The sequence below is a fragment of the Thermobia domestica genome, chromosome 14 (assembly GCF_964235325.1).
Source record: "Thermobia domestica chromosome 14, izTheDome1.hap1.1, whole genome shotgun sequence".
In the NCBI taxonomy this organism is placed as follows: domain Eukaryota; kingdom Metazoa; phylum Arthropoda; class Insecta; order Zygentoma; family Lepismatidae; genus Thermobia; species Thermobia domestica.
The window spans coordinates 36,981,729-37,001,134 of record NC_137467.1 but is presented as its reverse complement, the minus strand read 5'-3'; positions in this window follow the sequence as shown (position 1 = coordinate 37,001,134).

Here is a 19,406-nt window from a genome sequence, read left to right as displayed (position 1 = left end):
TGTCAATCCCAAAGGCACATCCTGGTTAAAAATTTTAGGCGGTCGGTATGGTAGTTAGAATGTTTTGAGTGGGGGGAGTGGTTGGAATTGCTCTCACAAATTTTGGAAAAACCAAGAGCACAAATTCTGCAATATAATAGGGTGATAGGAAACTGTTATTTCTTTCGAAGGAGCAGCAACTAAATATATTACAAACATATTTTTGACTCAATGCTAACGTCGTACTCATTTCTGTTTTTTTTTTTTTTTTTTTTTTTTTGCTACATGCATATTACAATATAAATCAGTTCTTTTTACCGGTATGCCATACCGGAAGATTTTCTAACTTTCGGATGTATAACCGGCACATACCGACTCACTTTAAGCACTGCTCTCTAAATGTTCTTTTCTCCTCCAAATTTACCCTTCACTAGGATTGCCAGGTTTTGTAAACGAAAAACCGGGACACCAATCTCAGGCTATATATAAGGTCAGAGTTCCTACTCATTTGGTCAGAATCAATTAATTACCTGTGGTTTTCAGGTTACTCACAATTTTCTACTTCATTCTATACACAGTTAACACAAATGAAGCCAAACAATGGATGTATAAAAATGTATAAAGGTAACATAAGAAGAGCTGCTTGGCGTCCTTTATTTCAAATTCCAAATTATTGTGTTTAACAGGTCCTAAATATTGGGCCAATTACGGCGCACCCTTCCATTTATGATTGAAGTGTTGTGTGATAGAATTTATTTGTTCAGAGGTCAGCCTACGTACAGTATGTATTTTATACAAGTGATGCTGTCATAAGTGTTTACTAGCTGGCTACCTTGTTTGTTGATTGAAGTACTTGATGGTGCTGCCCTCTGCGATCTTTCGTGGTTGTGTAGCAAACTTCCCTCTTTACTTGGAAGAACCATGTAAGGAGCAAATGACTACCTTTATATTTCTTAGTAGTCACATTATCATATAGAGCAAGTTATTATTAGATATTATTTTGTACCTCGATACAAAGTTTGTATAGTGTGAAATTGAAGTGAAATGAAAATTGAATGGAATTGGTGTAATGAAGAACAACATAAATTTTGTGGCGGAAAAGTTCTATCAATCCAGTTTGACCAGAAAGGCGTATATTTGAATTGGACTACCTATTTGTTAAGTTAGTTGAACTTTGGTATGTATGTTTTTCGTTTTTCTTTGCATGGAAAAGAACACTGATTTTATAATTGGGGAAAAATTTTCCACAAATGAGAATATGCTCTAGAGACTTTAAAATTACCCATTATTACTATATTCTCGCGGATAGTCGAATTTGTTTGAAAGTGAAACTCAATCTATAATTTATTCTGTTTTCGTTAAATTAACATTCACTCGAGGACAACCCCCACGCCCTGTACATGCACCTCGTCTAGTTCCAAGGTATGATGCAGCGAATAGGCCTCATTTCCGGGAAGACATAGAACATTCTATTTCTAGCATAAAGCCTCCAACTACTGAAACTGAATTTGTTTCCTGTCTTTCTACTATTACTACAGCAATTCAAACCAGTGTCCATCAACACATTCCGACGCAGCAAGTACAGCCTTACAAACCGTCCCTACCACCATCATATCTTACGCTCATCCAGAAAGCCCGACATCATCTTCGGGATTATTATCGGATGAGGCCAGGAATGAGGCATGCCTTCAGCAGCATCTCCAATGGCAACGAGCTGTTCATAGCTACCTTGTTGCATATAAACGCCGCAATTGTATCAAAACATGTAACACCTTATCCGAGGAAGCGCATCCATCTCGCTACTGGAAGCGATTTAATCAACTGACTGACAAGAACACCACAATAACCTACCCGTTAGTTGCAGATGGCATTCCTCTGTTCTCCGACGAAGAAAAGCAAACGCCTTTCCGTTACAGCTCCAGATTGTTTTTACACCAGCATCAACCTCTAAACGCTATGAACGAAAAGGCCTCTCTTGCATCCCCGCTTTAAAACCTTCAACAAGTCATGCCATTGATCCGGAGCATCCACTCACTGCACCCATTACTACAAATGAACTCCATACTGCATTGAAGAGGAAGAAGAACACAGCGCCTGGGATTGACAATATCTCTTACTGGCACATAAAAGAAGCTCCATACTCATTTCTGCTCATCCTGGCAACAATATATACTTTCATATTTCAAACTGATCTCTACCTCCCTGACTGGAAAGTTTCAAAAGTTTATATGTTTCATAAACCAAATAAACCTTTACATTATGTTTTTTCATGTAGACCAATCCAACTCACTTCTGTATTCAGCAAGCTCTTGGAAAAAATTCTTGCCTGCCGACTTTATAAATACCTTGAAACTACTAGTCTCCTACCTATTAGTCAAGCAGGATTTCGGCCTAGATTCTCCATCCATGATCACCTCCTACGTCTCAGCACCATAATTACAAATCAGTTTAACAAAGGCTCTTCTTCTTGCCTCATTCTAATGGACTTGGAGAAGGCTTTTGATAAAGTTTGTCACTACGGTCTAATTCAAAAACTGCAGCCATTTAAACTTCCCATCTGGTATTTAAGGATAATCTACTCTTTCATTACAAATCGGATTGTGTATGTCGCAGTTGGTAATACACTCTCTTTTCCTGTATTTCCACTTACTGGAGTTCCACAGGGATCTGCACTCAGCCCATTATTATATATTCTTTACACTTCTGACATTCCTTCAGTACCATGTAACGTTTTCACTTTCCAATATGCAGAGATACAGCTTTTATTGCACTTGGCAACACTGTCCAGCATGTTAGCTGTACTCTACGAACAACTCTCGATAACTTCATCAAGTGGTGTCAGAGGTGGCATTTAACTATGAAAAACGACAAAACGCAAGCACTGGTCTTTTTACCACCTAACAGACGTTCCAGAGTCTACCGGAATCCGACACCCTTGCGAGTAACTGTCGATGCGCATCTTGTACGCCCTACCAACACTGCTACGTACTGGGGCGTCGCCTTCGATTCACAACTGATTTGCAATGCACATTTGCAAAAACTGAGATCAAAGAATACTATTCGATTAAATCTTTTACGTCGTCTTACAGGCACATCTTGGGGCCTCAAACCCGACCCTGTCTTACTCCATACTTATAAGATGTTTCTCCGACCTATTCTCACTTTCGGACATACGGCCTGGTGCAATGCTTCTACTTCCTTCTACGAAAGACTTTACATATTGGAGCGTCATGCTATTCGACTAGCTCTTCCAATTAAACTTTCGTATTCTACGTGGCTCACGTATGAATATATCGACTTTCTTAAGATCACAGACCATATTACACAACTTCGTAATCGGTACATTACATCTCGCATTGAAACGGGCCATCCACTATTCTTGAATATTCTTCGAACTGATGCTCTCACTGATGCCGCATATAGTTACAAGCATACCCCATTGAATATACTCATTTCCTTATATGTCCTCCATGCAAACCTCACAGTAGCAGAACGCGACACTTATGCCATTTATATCATTCATGCTCATATTCCTCATGTTTTTCCATCTTAACAAAGAGATCCTCACTACTAACAAAGGCTTCCCCTTGTGATCATTAGTCCCGAGTCGCCCCGGGACAGAAGATTTAACCAGCATTTGTCTGACTAATTTCTATCTGTTTGTTATGTGACGGAACTTCATCTCATCTTTCATTTTCATTATCGTACATTTTCACTTAAGCATTATCTCACAATATATATATATATATATATATATATATATATATATATATATATATATATATATATATATATATATATATATATATGGTATTCTTGCACATTTGCGCCCATTTTGCCCTCAATTACATTTCGCTCTTCACATGATAACCTGTATTTATTATTTTCTTTTCTTATTTATTTTATTTATCCTTCATTGTATATTCACATGTGGTATTTTCATTTTACTAACTCCTTTTGTGTACGTTATCATAAAGATATAAAGGAAAATAAAATGTAAAAAATAAAAAAATAAAAAAATGATCCTACACCCCATTCCAAAACTGATGCACAAATACCGATGTTAATAAGAAACTTAACTTAGCCCATCCCTTTCTTTTGAAAATTACATTTGTACAGAAAATCACATGCCACAGAGAGGGCGTAACCCTCTGAGAGGCAGGAGAAGTATATAATTTTCCAGAAACATATTGCATACATAAAAGTCAATTTTCATATCCTCCTTTAAAAAAGATATTCTGTTATCAAAAACTAAAAGAAATTATTTGGTTAGAATTTATTGTTTTTCTGTTTCTGAAATATTTAAATAAAATTTGTTATTTTTGTTTAGTTGAAAAAAAATCACATGTTTGCTTTTGCATCTAGTCCTTCTGAGAATACACCACTAAACATCGTATCCAAGCGGTTCTTTATAAACTTTCATAAGAACCTGCATCAAGAGATACTTTTTTTTTCGGTTGCGTCATCGCCTGAGTCACTAACACTATCTTACAAGAAATACAAATTTAATATTTAGTAACAAAGAAGATACATTTACGCTAAATTCAGAACGATAAACAAAAAGTGAATGTATTTAAAGTTATACAGAGGCTCTCCAAAAGTTCGGCAGTAATAAATCCGGCATTAATATTAAACAAGTTACATACCTTTATGTGTTTTACTGCCATTTATTGTGCTAGAGTAAGTTGTTAAGGAACTTTAACCTGAAAATTACTGAAAATAAGTTTCACTCTACACCGAGAAAGAAATTCATTTCATTTCACTTGCAAAGATATGTATACACTGGATAAAACACTTGATTGCATAATTCATTAGAATTCAGCATACAAGGCGAAATATTTTAAATGTGGTTAAAGTGCAGCGACTGAGAGCTGTATCGCTGTTGTTGATTAAAGTTCAAACAATGAAGCAGTTCTGCGCTGCCGATTGAAGTATAAAATAACTAGTAGCTAAAGCCAATCACCGGGGAAAAGACTTCCTTCTCCATTGAAAGTGATATTTAAGATATTATTGCTTAAACATACGTCCCTTTTGAATATTTTTTAAAGTCTTTTTTTCCCTCTGGAAATTAAAAAAAATCATAAGACGAAGAGTGGATATGATTTTCAAACTCCTTGTTTGTTTCGTCAAATTAATTAGCTATACAAATCTTCCGAACGCCTTACGTTTTTAGGTGAAACATAATAGTCCTTGCAGGTTGATTCTTTTTTTCTGAACTGAAGAACGAAAACCGAGACAAACAAACTTCACCAGTTTGATCGGTCAATTTCAATGAAAATACTATGTTCTCGAAAATGTTTTCATTGACGTATTCTGTTCTCCAGAACAGACTGTTGGAATTCGTGATGATAACAATTTCATAGAATAAATAAGAACAATGTTATGGTTAGCAATGTTGAAAATAAAAATCTTCTACAGTTCACGTAGAGAACTTCCTCTTTGTATATGGGTGTAGTTAATAGAAGAAAATCTAAAATAATATTTAGAATGCCTTAGTAGCTAGAGTGCATGGTCGATATTTAAATATTTGTAGACCTATAGTTTAAATGAGGGTAATAGATGGCAGCACACATTCATACTACAGTCTATGGTTGGATCTCATTAAAATTATACGAAATTTATCATAATTCTTTAGCAGTAAGTTTCTTGTAAAAGACGTAATTAAAAAACTTAGTCAAACTAAACATGTATGAAAACACTTATATCAGCTAAGTCTGAAATTTCAAATTTTCATTATGAAGAGAAAAAAAGTACTTGGATTGGGGTTCAAACATGGTCATTCTATGTACACTTGTGTCCAAAATTGTTGTCGCATGTCTTTAGAAATTACATAAATAGAAATAACTCTCTTTTTTGTGATAGAAAATGTCACATTTATTCTTTGAAATAAGCAGAAAAACAAAACACATATTTCCAAAAAATATTTCAATAAAAAATTAAGAAATAAGCAAGTTATAATTAAAAAAAGAAATCTCCGAAACTTTCATCGAAAAATTCTAAGTTCCATTTTCGTAAACGTGGCAAACGCGCAGCGAAATTTACAAAGAGGGAGGGAATTTTATGCTTTGTTAGAAATACAACGTAAATCTGTCATAAGGTTAGCTATTATACATGTGGCACAGCTCTAACAATCACTGCTATTAAGGATTTTACATTTAAACAAACGACTAAATAGAAATAAGCTACAAAATGTGCGAAGCGATCAGGCATTTTGTGTTAGTAGTTTCGTCACATGCGTCTGCCAAGCTGCAGTCTTTACCATGCCGTTGTAGAGTAGTCGGTTAAAGCTTCTTCTTTATATACTTTATTTTTCCACGATCGTCACTTCGAATCCCATACCCTATAGTAACTTTTTTTTTTTTTTTAAGAAAAGCTTGATTCTGTGAATTCCTTAAGGAACAATGTTTTGTTCTAATAATGCTCCTTAGTATTATTCTCTTCATTCTAGTTTATTTGAATATTTCCAAATAAGTTAGAATTATGTCTTTAAAACATTAAAACTGTCAAGAACTTTATAAAAAGCGGAAGCTTCATTTATAATCATTTTCATAACCGAAATGAGAAACTTACAAATAGTGGAATTTTAATTAACATATGACTAAACTTTCATAAAACAGTAATTAAATAAAACATAGTTTCTGCAAGTAATATTCAGGTAATAGACAGAAATAATGAACGTAAAATATTAGATGTCGATTTAAAAATTAGTAGGGATAGTTTTAAAGCCAAGTAGAAAATTATCTCTGCTTCATGAAAATAATAAACATATTATAAAAATAATGGTATTTTTGCTATATCGGAAACAATTATATAATTCAATCACTCTTACTCGATAGCTTGAAGAGAAACTGTCGGCCGCGACCCTTCGGTTTTCTTCGTAGCATACGAAGGGACACGAAGTTGATCCGAACCAAGGGAAAGGGTGTAGAAAGAAGTAATGGCACTCAGGGCGGGATAGGTATTGCCTGTCACATAAGAAAGTGCATGTTCTCTGCAGGATATTATCTGTTGCTTCTTGACGCGATGGAAAATACGGGAAAATCGGTTCAGTTAATGTAATTGACCATTAAAACTTTTAAAAGCTGTGGATGCTGGTAAATTAGCAAAATATATTACGTTTGCAGATGCAATTTACACAACAAATAACACGAATAGTGTGAGAAGCAGGGAAAGCAGAGAAACTGTTATATGGTAAGAGAACAGAAACAAAAATCAGAAACTGGATATTTAAAATGTATAGCAAAAAAAAAAAAAAAAGCACCTGAGTATGTGGCGTATTAGAATAACGTTCTAATCTACCAATCAGTTGATCCATGTTCGAGTGTTCAAGTGCATGGGCGTCTTTGGCGGGGGGGTTGAGGGGGACGCGTCCACCTCAATATTTTGAAGTACAAAATATTCAATATTTTATTCTAATTTATTTACTAACGACAGAATAACATATAAATAATAATTACACTATTTGGAATATAATATTCTGGCTATGAAAGGATTATAACAGACTTGACATACCTCAGGGGTCCGTGAAGGTAATCAGAAAGCTAACAAATGGAATCGAAGATAATAAACAGGTTGGGCTTGGTAGTACCATTTAAATCACTTTCCTTGATGTCCCCCCCCCCCAAATTTTACATGCCAGAGACGCCAGTGGTCAAGTGTGTTTTGTTTTTTCTCGCCGAAGGAACAGCCATTACTTGTAATATTTACTTTTTTTCTTTTCGTCAAAGGAACAGCCATTACTTGTAGTATTAGAGTTTTATACAGGGTGTTAATGAACTATACCGACAAACTCTAAGAGGTGATTCCTTACATCAAAATAAGAGAAAAAGTTCATATGGACCTGTGGGGAAAAGTGCATAGTTTCAGAGCTAGGGCTGTCCAAAATCGCGAAAAAGCAAAACTTCAATATGTCCTATTTCGAATTCCAGAAATTGTGGATGGTGATCCTTATCAGGTAAAAGAAGTCACACATACGCAATCCAGAAATGCATATTTCATTAATTTTCAGTGGGTGTACAAAGTATTCCATACAGGGCAAAATTCCCAGACATACAATCAACCGAATTTTGAGATTTGACTGACTTTATGATTAGTCCAACGTAGGCAAAGATAAGCCCTGATAGTAGTGAACAGAGAAACCTTTAGCGTGATGTCGAAAGTGTTAAGGATCGTCAGCAACACGGTTTCTCGTATCGGGAAAACGCATGTTGTAATGTTTTCTTTCACGCTTATAAGTGAAGAGAACGTGAAATATACAGTGAGGAAATCCATCGAATCACACATTATTGCGAACACAAAAAACATGGAGCTGCCGGTTCTTTACACTTCCGACTTCCCTCCGAAGCAGTGGATGTCCATTATTGTTAAGGCTTATATTTTGCCTACTTTGGACCCTCCTTGAAATCAGCGTATATCTGAAAACTCTATTGAGAGCATATCTGAGAATTCCACCCTGTAGTTTTTTTTTTTATCATTTTGCTTTGACGGTAGATTTTAGGGAAGGGGGAGAGCAGGAGGGGAAATATATGGAAATGAATAAAACTTAGTAACTCTTGAACTACCCGAGAGATCTCGATCAAACTTTCAACATAGATTAGGTTCGGGCCTGGGATGTTATTGCCATTTCACGTTTACGATGCAACGTAAGGGATGGGCAGGGGTAGATATATGTTAAAAAATGAAAATAAAAGTGACTGTCTTTGTGACTTCTTCACGCTTAAACACCCTACCGATTTTAATCAAATTTTCAACATAGATGAGGTTCAGACCTGGGGTAGTTTTATCATATCAATTTGACGGTAGAACAAAGAGTTAGGGGGAGGGGAGGGGAGAGATGTATGAAAATGAATAAAACAACTCTTGAACCACCCAACTGATCTCTATCAAATTTTCAAGATAGATGACGTTCGGTCCTTCGATAATTTTTATAATCTAATTTTGACGGTGCAAGGTGGGGAGGAGGAGATATGTAAAAAAATAAAAATAAAACTGGCTGTCTTTGTGACTTTATTACTCTTGAACCACCCAACCAATATCGATCAAATTTTCAACATAGATGCGATTTGCGCCTGGGATGGTATTTACCGGTATCTACTTACTTTGACGATAAAAATTAGGGGAGGGGAAGGAAGGAGTTAAAAAGTAAGTGAAACTTAACTCTTGAATTCGCACAATGTTCACAAATATAGACACGAAGCGACAAGAACATTTTTTGCACAACGACTGTGCTAACCATAATATAATGCGTGTTATCAATATACAACGCGGAATAGGGTACAATTAATTGCTAGTTAACACAGAACATTGAAAGATTTTACAACTGATTTGAATATTTCTATTGTTTTATGCATTATAAGCATATGGTGAACTAATATTTTATGGCTACTTTATTGGTTAAAGCAAAAAACAAAAAAGTTGAATCGAGCGAGGATGCAACCCGGAACCATTTGCACGGGGTCGTAGATGCTCCTAACTGTGCCACGTCGTCACTTGATAACTTTACGCGTGGTATCATATGCGAGAGTCGGAATCTCGCGTACGCGTTTTCTCCACTATTTCTGGCTAATGTGCTCTCCCAGTTTGTAATATATACACTTAAATATGCACTACTACCTCGCGAAGGATGAACCCGAAGTTCATTTACCAAAGTCTGCTTTCCCCTTATTAGTCTTGTGAGATACTGTTTTTAAGCATAAATTTTTCCACTCTCTTTCTCTATGGACTTAAGACGAAAGTAACATAATAAAGCCTTCGTTCGAAAAGGTTGATAATTATGTTTAAAAACTAATTTGAAACGGTTGGAATTTTTTTGTGATGATGCAATAGATAACAAAATAATATGAATAAAACAATTGAAGAAATCCCCTCTACTACTTCTTAAAGTTGGAATTTTTGAAAATGTTAGGATATATGTCTATTTATTTATAATAAGACATTTGTATCGAGTTTCACAGCCGTAACTTCAGAGGCTCTGAGGTATTTTATTATTGGCATAATTTTTTAATCCTTTATCACCTTTAATATACGCGCGTTAATTAAAGTAAAAAAATACAGAACATTGTTAAAAATTACCTATCTTAATATTTTAGTTTTATTGTATCAAAAGATTCAATATATTTTAGGCAAAATTTTCTTGTACGCCTTATACCTGGAGAACTACATATAGTGTAGCCAAACTCATACTATCATTTAACTCAGTATCATTTGCTTATTTCGCAAAAAAAAAAAAAAAAAAAAAAAAAAACGAAAACTCGATTTAGGGGCCGCTCATAAATGTTGTGACCCCTGAATAAAAAATCTAATATATTTCATTCAATCAAAATTTTTCTTCTACACCTTATATCTGGAGCTCTACATATAGTGTAGCCAAACCCAAACTATCACGTAACTCAGTGTAATGTGCTTATTCCGTCGAAAATACGAACACTTGATTTAGGGACCATTCAAAAATTTTGTGCCCTTGATTAAGAAACTAATTATTGGCCAAGATCGCAATCTTTTGATTCATTTTTTTAGTTAGCACTGTCTTCCACTTCAATGTTTTATTCATTTATTTATTTATTTTACTTTAATAAGGACGGACACATATACTAAGGAGGGAAACATGATCCAAAGTATACATAAAAATAGAGTATCTTACGAGATCTTTAAGTTAAGAATATGAAAGTCACCGTATATATTCCTAATTTAAAATATATAGGCACTCGTTCTAGTATTTTGAACAATTCCGTTTTCACGTAAGGAAGGAGCAATTTCTACCATGACTTTTTTCGCATTCGAATACAATACAGTCTCATCATGATAGGAAAATTTCTTAAGTGTTTATTTAAATTGAAGTTATAAACAGTTAACTCGACATTGCTTTTGTCATGTCAATTTCATTAAAATGCTCTGGGGGGATAGTCGGTTTAAAAATTATGCAATATATATATAGTATATCACGAATATGGACTGATTTGGAATATGGAATCTGGTAAATAAACTCCTTATTAAAACTCGATGGACACAAGATCCAAAGTTTCCGAACATTTCGCTTTTAGGATGAAGCGAAACTATTCCTCTATGTTTTCTCAATAAACAATATAAAATTGCATCGATATTTTCTGTTTCACCACGAAAAACGACTCAGCCATTTGAAATGAATTTGTGCACATAGTAAGCACTTGAGTCGAGCTTAGTTTTCATCAGTTCACTTCAATTCAAATACGCATTCTGAGAGGAGAAAGAAGGTCCAAACAACCTTCAAAATATTTTTCAAATAAAACTACTCTTCCCGTACAATGAACGGACATCTTTGCTATTAAAGAAATAAATGTAGAAATTTTACGTTTTTCTCTGAAGCAATCAGATGCAGGTTAAAACACAAGCACGAAATGCACCCTTGATATATAGATTACAGCCTACTATTTCCTAGCGATGGCCAAAATTTTTCGCGATCCGGAATCCAGAAAATTTATTTTCCGAAATCGGTAAGTTTAATTTCCGGATTTCGGAAAAATTTCGATGTCGGAACAATTCCGAAATTTAGAAATATTCCGGACTTCGGAAAAAAATACGAAATTTTTCCGACATCGGAATTTTACTGAAATCCGGAATTTTACTGAAATCCGGATTTTTTCCGAATTCCGAATTTTTCCAAAATCGGAATTTTCCGAAATCTAGAATGTTTCCGATTTTAATTTTCGGATTCCGGGAAGTAAAAATTCTGGAATTGGCCATCGCTATTTCCTATTTCAGTTGTACTTATTTTACCGGTAAATTGTATACATACATTAAATAGGATTTATTGTTACGAAGAAAATTAAAAATGAATGAAATCGGGTCTATATGTGATTTAAAGTGGTTCAGGTATATATAATTTAAAGGAGTGTTGCGTTCACTTGCGGCCGGTAGCCAGCCCAAAAATGTAAAGGGGGTCCGGCTGAAGTTAGGGAAGGTCCGATCCAACCATATTATAGTTCATCACCATATTATAGTTCATTTGCAAGCCTACCGTGAAACTTTTAGGGGGCAGCTAAAATTTAGGGAAGCCGGCCCCCCTAGACCCCCTGGATACGGGCCTGATTCGATTATCGGTGAATGTGCATTTGTTCAAATTAAACGCTAGTCTGTAAGTCTACGTCTTATATAACCTCGGTGCTGGAAGAAGTATTCTAGATGTCATTGAATGAAACTGAGGTATATACATATATACTGTTACTAGTTCTGAAGCTAAGTGTGTTGGGTTATTGAAACGCCTGGAGAATACAAGTTACATTATGCACATTCAAAGGTAAAGCTGAAAGAAAACGCCTCTGGCTGTATTTCGTGTGATACTGTAGGGCTATTAAGTAAGGACTCAATTCACATTACCAAATATCTGATGTGACAACCAATCAAAATTCGATAAAAGGGAGTTCGTGTCTAGTAAATGCCACGTAATACATGGGATTTCTTTTAGCTAGACATTCACTTACATTTGAGTGGTAGACGTCATGGAGGAAGCAAAATTCGTTTCATAACGCTTCTTGACGAGGGTTACAGCGCTAAGCAAGCCGCGGAGCATGTAGACATTCACCCTAGAACTGGTCAGCGGTGGGCACATAGATATCGTGTTACCGGGGAAACAATTCGTCGTCGTGGTAATGGGAGACGCCGAGTTACCACAAACGAGCGAGACCGTCGTCTGGTTGAACAAGCCAAGGAAACTCCCCATTCAAATTCTCGTCAACTGCGACAAGCCGCTGACTTTCCTGGATCACGTCAAACAGCTATTAGGCGACTCAGGGAGGCTAATCTATTCGCTCGGCGTGCAGCCATTAAGGAATTTCTTTCTGCGGAACACATCAGACGACGACGTCAATTTGCAGAGGAAAATATGCATCGGAACTGGACAAATGTCATTTTCAGCGATGAATGTATATTTTCTTCTGCAAATGATGGACCAGTCTGTGTCTTTCGTGAGAGAGGTTCCAGGTTCGATCCTCGATACATATGGCACAAGCGTTCCAGCGGACGCATATCAGTGGCTGTCTGGGGCTGGATCTCTGCAGATGGATTTGGGTATCTTCACAGGATTGATGGGCGTCTTACAGGTGCGCAGTATAAGTTCATCTTGGAGAATATTATGCTGCCATCTGTTCGCGAACGTTATCCTGAGGGAGCAATCCACTTTCAACACGACCGGTCACCTGTCCATATGTCACGAGTTGTCCAAGAGTGGCTGGCAGAGCAAAATGATGTAGAGGTAATCAATTGGCCTCCACGCGGAGCAGATCTTAACCGAATAAAAAATGTCTGGGCAGAGGTAAAGAGATGTTTGAGGGAGAAATGGGCTAATGAAGTTCCTAGAACTTCCAATGAGCTCTGGGATTCGATCGTTAATGCTTGGGAAGATCTTGCTACGAATGGCACGGGCTATGTCCGTCGAATGATAGAAAGAATGCCTCGTCGAATGTTAGCGGTTGTTGAAGCAGGTGGTCACTGGACATCATATTAAGAACGTGTTTAGTTTCAAACAGCCCTTTTAAGGGCTACATTTCATCCATAAAATGTTATGTGAGTATGTGATTAAGCATGCAGAAAAAATTGTGATGCAATCATCGAAATATATTTTTAAAAAATAAAATGTGCTGTGAGTGGGATTCGATCTCGCAACCCTCACTACCTAAAGCCGAAACGCTACCTCTACTCTAGCCTCTCACTAGCTGTTACGCCTACCAATTCCTTGCACAATTGGTACCAAGCCGCCAAAATGTCATACATAACATTCCTTCGTAATTAAAAATCATATACAAGAGAGATACCTAATTACTACCATTGTTTGACATTATTAAGACGTCTCTTGCATTGAAAACGTAGGGCTTCATTATTGACTGATGAAAAGGAAAATGCAATAGTCGAAAATTGTATTTTCTTTGCAAGTAATTTAAACAAATTCGTATTCATAACCAAACTTGAAATGAAGTTGGGTTGAGTTGACTTTGAGTTTAACGTCCCGTTCAGCAGCGAGGCTATATTAGACGTGGACCTACTAACTCACGTGGAATCCGAACCACATGAGCTCCCACCGGGAATCGAATCCGAGTATCTACGCCATTAAAATAAAGTGGATTCATATCTCTAAATTAGGATAAATTTCTTGAAATTCTTAACTAGATTTTCGCGTGTTTCCAAAGCAAATTTGATAAACCTTACTGAATTTTGATTATTATCTTTTTTATACTTCTGAACCATACATATTATTTGGTATCAAATATACAGAATGTTTCAAAACAACACCGATAACGTTTGGGAGGTGATTCCTGCACCAAAACAAGACAAAAAATATGGACCAACCTGGATTTACAAATGTTTCCTTTCGGAGTTATAGGCTGCCTTAAACATGACAAAAAAAAATGAATTTTAAAGGTCCATAGGTCCAAAACTATGGGACCTACCGTAGTCGGGTCAAGATTTCACTTAGAAACTAATACGTGAGTTATCCAAAAATGCATGTTTCAGAATCTTAAGGTACTCACGCAACAATTTCTATAGAGGGAGTTTGGCTAAAGGCATATGATTTGAAGTACTCACCAACTACCTCTCTAAAAATTGTTGCGGAAGTACCGCAGAATTGTGAAAGTTGGATATTTGGAGAGAGCACATATAGTTCCTAAGTGAAGTCTTGACCCGACCACGGTGAGTGCCATAGGTTTGGACCTATGGACCTTTGAAGTTCATTTTTCATATTTTTGGCATACTATAACTCCGAAAGGAAGCATTTGTACACCCAGACTGGTCTATACTTTTTGTCCTATCTTGGTGTCATTAATCACATTTCAAATATTTTGTCGGTGTTGCTTTGAAACACCCTGTATAAAACCACTAACTAGAAGGATTGCACATGCTAATATTCAATCTTACCTGAATAACTGAATCTCTGAAATTAGGAAAATTATTTAATTATCAGTATACATACAATATGGTATTCACATTTATTTTAAACGTTCATTTAGAATAAATAATTTATATTTACTGTCTTCTTTGAGCTGTATAATGTTTTGTAAGAGTATGTTTTGACTTCACTCTTGTATTCAATGTGGGATCAAATTATGGTGATTGCGTTATGTATTTTATTTATTTAAAATATTTTAGATAAAGTTGATAACCCAAAAGATCCAGGTGCGCTGAAACATTAACAAAAAATGAACAGAATATTTATCAATTCAGCCATGGCTATATATTTAAAATATATGTATCCCTGCCTCCGCGTAATGGGATGGAGAATCTCTAGCCAAGAAGGCATATATGTAATTGAAACACGGAGACTCCTGATTTTGAAGCGCCAGTGCTAACTGCACACCTACATTCATTAGTTACCATTCATGTGATAAAGTTTTTGAAACAATTGTTTTTGTAAAATATTTATTATTTTCTGCGAAAGTTAATTTAATTATGTTCCCTCTTCAAAATAGTGTTAAATAATAAATAATACTGTAATTTAACAATAGAACAATGCTTAATCCCACACCCCTTAGCAGTTAATACACTTTAGAGCAGCCTAATCATTAGATAGCTAAGGACTCTCTTCCTATAACTTTTACAGTATAAACTCTCAAGCTGATATAACATCTATAACAAGAGTTATACATCATATTAAATTAGAAATAAGTGTGGTTATAATAATTGCTTGTTACGTCAGAAAAAAGTTTCTTTGATTAATATCATAGGTATTAATCTATGTATTTTCGTGTACAGAAAAGAAATAAAGAATTACGCTAGGAAGCCAATTAACTCGTTAGACAAGAAACTTTGGTATTTTCGTCACTTAGAATATAGACGTCCTCAGATTTCTGAATTAAGAATTGCAATTAGGAATCCATCAAAGTATTTTGAATTTGTTTAAAATTGTCTCAATGCTCAACGAATTATTTTTCAATTGAAAGTTTTGAATAAAAATCTAAAGATGACACTGCTTTTTTACTTTCTTGTGCACTCTCCTTACGAACAATTTGTTCGGCATACCTTACATAGTACGGCAAAGTACTAGGTATCCCCTGTAATCCATAATGTGTACGAAGTATAGATTTGAAGTCATCCTTTGTCTGAACGAAATTCTATTCAGAAATATTTCGCTAAAACGTAAATTATGACTACCACCTCAGCAGATATGTCTACAAGATTAGAAACAAAAATCAGTATTCGGTGAAAGCACTGTTTCTTTCAGAATTAATGTTCCGAGGGGGGGCACACTCACAAGGAGAAGGCAGACTTTGGTAAGTAAACTTCGGGGCTACTTTTTGCGAGTTGTTAGTGCACATTTAAAGAATTAATATTGCGAACTGGAAGAGCGCAATGGCCAAAAATAACGGACAAAAACCGTCTTCAAGTTTTTTACTCGCTGCATGAATTGTACGACACACACATTTACCAAGTGTCGGCGTGGCAAAGTCCAAAAAAATCTTTGACTCATGCGTAAAGGGTTCCGGATTTAATTCCTGTTCGAGCCATACACTTTTTTTTTGCTTCAACCAATAAAGTAGCCATTTGTAATTATAAGTAAAATATTAATTCATTATATGTTTATAATAAATAAAACAATAGAAATTTTCAAATCACTTGTAAAATCTTTCAATGTTCCATTTTAACTACGGTAGAAACAAAATTGAATATATTCCGTAAATATTATTGTTACCGCAGTCGTTGTGTAAAAAACGTTCTTGACGCTTCGTGTTTACATCTGTAGACAGTGTGCAAATTACAAGGGGAATGACGAGGAAATCTCCTTTGGTTATAGCAACATCCAGTATTAGCAAAGAGGATTTCCCTCTCAACTCCTTTGTAATTCATACATTGTCAACAGATCTAGACACGAAGCGTCAACAACATTTAATACACAACGACTGTCGTAACCAGTGGTGTATTTATTGGGGGCGCTTCTGGGCTTAAGCCCCCCCGAAATATTATTTACTATATTAAAGTAAATGAAATATCTTCGAGAATTTTCACATTTCCAGGACTAAAGTTGGCAAAGCCCCCCCTGAAATAAAATCGCAAATACACCACTGGTCGTAACCATAATATAACTCATGATATCAGCATGTTTACGGAATAGATTAAATTTTGTTTGCTAGTTAACATGGAACATTGAAAGATTTTACAAGTGATTTGAAAATTTCTATTGTTTTATTCATTATAAACATACGATGAATTAATATTTTATTTATAGTTACAAATGCCTACTTTATTGGTTGAAAAAAAAAAAGAGATATGTGACTCGAACAGGAATCGAACACTTTACACATGAGTTACAGATTTTACTCACTCTGCCACACCGTCAACTCGCGAGTAGAAAACTTTAAGACGGTTTTTCTTCGTTATTTTTGGCCATGGCGCCCTTCAGTTTGTAATATTAACTCTTTAAATGTGCACTACAACCTCCCCCCCAAAAAAATGGCTCCGAAGTTCACTTACCAAACTCTGCCTTCTCCTTGTCAGTATTACGGGGGGCACTGTCAGAGCTTGTCCGGAAGAAGCACTGGGTGAAAGATAACGTGTTAAGTATGAAGCGTTTAATATCAATCCTTCAAACACTACTGAAGGGGGATTTCTAACTTAATTTCATACATATACCTTAAAATAAAAGATTTCAACTAAAATTGCCACTTTAAAAACTTCATTTCAGAGAATGACTATGAGAAACAATAAGGTCACTGTAAAATACATTATAAAACAGACACACTCAAGACTCTATCTACCTTCAAAATGACATTTCCAAAAGTTCAGACGCAACTAAATAGGTTTTTTAGACCTGAAAAAGTTAACCATTCTGAAGTTCATGCAAATATTTAATCTTTCTTCCGAAATAAACTCTTTCATGTCACCTCCGATTGGGATTTCTCCTTGAAGTGAAAACTGTTCCTTCGTGATTATAAGGTTCACGTACGCCTTTTCGACGCAAACGATCCAGTTCGGATTCCCGGTAGAGCGCATGTGTATCGGAACCCACATTAAGCTGTAGATCTACGTCTCATGTAGCCTCAGTGCTCAAAGAGACGACAAACTCAAGATCAGCCATCAAACCGAAAACTTATTTACGTCGCCTTTTCACCCTCATCAAGGAGTATTAAGCGCTTTTTATTTAAATATTACATTTACAATCAAACAAATTAACTTGGAGTGCTGTCTTTAAAAATATTTAATTTTAATTTCACATATATATTAGACAACTTCGCATAAAATCATACTTGTAGATCTTCATATTGACCAACACTTTTTTTAAATCGCCAATTGATATATATTTTTTTATATTATATTAATTATTTCAACTACATTTACGTATAACTTGCAGTGCATATGTAGAGTAAACAAAAAAGCAATCCTATTATGTTCATTTTTATGCAACAAAACATTGAATGATGATTTTAAAATATTCTGCATTCAATTAGAAGAAATTTTCGATAAAATAATTTTGATACTTTCATACTTGTTTATGTAGTAATGTAACGATTTATCACAGCATTGTATACAAAAGGAATTAACAAATGTAGTTACTTTTTCTAGAATATTTAAATTAATATGTTTTGCAAAATTATACAACAAATATAGTTAGCACTAAATGATGCATAATAAACAGGAAAGTAATGTTTTATTAAAGTTGCGGGCATGTTGACTAAACTTTTATTAAAGTTTCATTTTCAGGTTGTGACAATTAAGTTCTTTCTTTTTATTGAAATCTTGCTAATTGTAATATTTGATAAATATAAGAGTTTGAATTATACTTTATGCACACATTCAAATTGAATAGCATTAAATTAGTAATATTGAGAAATATTTTTTAGATTAAAAGAGATTGTTGAGTTGAGTTTAACGTCCCGTTCAGCAGCGAGACTATATAAGACGTGGACCTACTGATTAACGTGAAATCCGAACCACATGAGCTCCCAAAGGGAATCGAACCCGGGCCTCCCACGCTGGATTAAAAGAGAGTTGTTTAAAAAATATCACTAACAAAATGTGAACATAATAATAAATAAAAAAAAACTAGTATGCAGGATTTGAACTGCTGATCATTACCAAACGTGAACATTTAGTAAATGCACACTAACTAATTGCTCCACGATTGCTAGCTTATTAAATACATCTCGATAACACATATAAACAAATTATACGAAAAGGGGTGGTTGCTTCATTTTTTAGTTTAGTTAAATGGTTTTCTGAACATAATTAGCACTGTCGTCTTGTCAATGTTTTGTTAAAATTTGCATCCTAAGGGGGAAATGGAATTTTAAAATTTAACCTATAAATAAAGGATCTCAAAAGTCCCTCATGTTATATAGATGAAGTTTGATATATAAACTCCTCACTAAAATAAATGGTTCGGTGTAATCGAGTTTTCGAATATTCAGCATCTACAGGAAAAGGTATAAAGGTAATTTATATAATACTTTCTCAACATATGAATCGAA